Source organism: Octopus bimaculoides, chromosome 5 (genome assembly GCF_001194135.2).
Source record: "Octopus bimaculoides isolate UCB-OBI-ISO-001 chromosome 5, ASM119413v2, whole genome shotgun sequence".
Taxonomy (NCBI): Eukaryota; Metazoa; Mollusca; class Cephalopoda; order Octopoda; family Octopodidae; genus Octopus; species Octopus bimaculoides.
In genome coordinates, this window is record NC_068985.1 from 53,265,064 (window position 1) to 53,266,796 (window position 1,733).

Here is a 1,733-nt window from a genome sequence, read left to right on the forward strand (position 1 = left end):
ACACACACACACACACACACAAACGTATGTATGTATACATATGTACCTACTTAAACGACGGGCTTCTTTCAGTTTCCGTCTACCAAATGCACTCACAAGGCTTTGGTCGGCCCGGGGCTAGAGTAGAAGATACTTATCCAAGATGTTAAAATGTGCGACTGAACCCGGAACCATGTGGTTGAGAAGCAACTACAGTGCCAGCCTGCAATTTTCTTTTCTCACGGAACACGATGACATAGGTATATGTTAAACTGATAGTAGACTGCACTTAACTTTTCCCGCCAGAAGGCATTTACAAATCATTTACATAATTTCTCAGAAATACTAAAAAGTAAATTCACGATAAATTATTGTACATTTGAATTATATTAATGAATCCGGATCTACATTTTAAAATAGTAAATTAACAAATCATAACCGTTTATAACTGAGATATATCATTTCATTTATTTCTCCACTTAAAAAGAAATCCATTTTGCTCTATTTGTTTTGATCTATAATATGTTTTCTAAGAAAACAACTTTGAAAGGAATCATATAAACAAGATATGTATTATTAATTATATGTAATATATCTGTGGTTAAGAAGCTCGCTTTGCAACCACGTGGCTTTGGGTTCATTTGCACTGCGTAGAACCTTGGGGGTCTTCTCTTTATAGCCCCAGAATGACCAATGTCTTCTGAGTGAATCTGGTAGACGGAAACCACGTGGAAGCCCGTCGTATACATACATACATGCTTACTTATATTCTATTATTCTTTTATACGTTTCCGTCTTTAGGCTGCGGCCATGCTGCTGCCAATGTAATTACCTTTCCAATGGCCAATGTCATGTGACTGGCCTTTGGTGAAGGAAGGAGTTCGACACTGGTGCCCTCTTTTGTGTTTCTTGCCTTGATGTATGTTCATTTGGAACCTTGGGTAGCAGGAGATCAATTTTTTTCTTGAAAACACCTACTCATACTCCATGAAGATCCCTCAGATGTTTTGGCAAGTCATTAAATAGCTGTGAGCCCTTGAATTCCAAGCTGTTGCAAGACATAGTCCTCTCTCTAGGCGGGATAGCGAGGACCTTTGGAACAGTGCAATGACATCATTTTTGGTGCCAGTCCCTTCAGGATCTTCCATACATAAACCACTGCATACTTCTGTCTTCACTCCAGGGAATAGAGTCGTAGCTCTGCCTGTCTCTCCCAGTACTTCAGCTGTTCCATTGATGCAGTCTTCGTGGTGTAGCACCACTGAACTGCCTCAAGTTCTGCTATTAATTTGATACTGTAGGGTGATCATAGTTGAGAGCAGTAGTCCATGTACGTGAGATGAGGCATCGTTGCTCATATCAATCTCCAGATCACACACCGTACGTGACTCTGCGATTGCTGCTCCTTTTGGTTCAAAGTATCGTTGTTGCGGCTTGTGAGCACCAATTAGCTAGTAGCAGACTGGAAAAAAAAAATGACAAACAACCTTAATAGATTTTTCGAACCTACCTTATTGGGTTTTCATCAAAGGCGTCTACATCATTCCAAACGTACAGGAATATTCAATTAAGTAATACTAAATTGAATTTCACAATAGATAATATATGTATATAAATATTGGGGTCATTGGGATCTTTCATTGTCTGAATTGTATAATGGTGGTTCTTCAATAAATTATATATATATATATATATATATATAATATCTGTTTATTTATTTAAATATTTCGCTTAGGCAATGCGAGACTAATAAC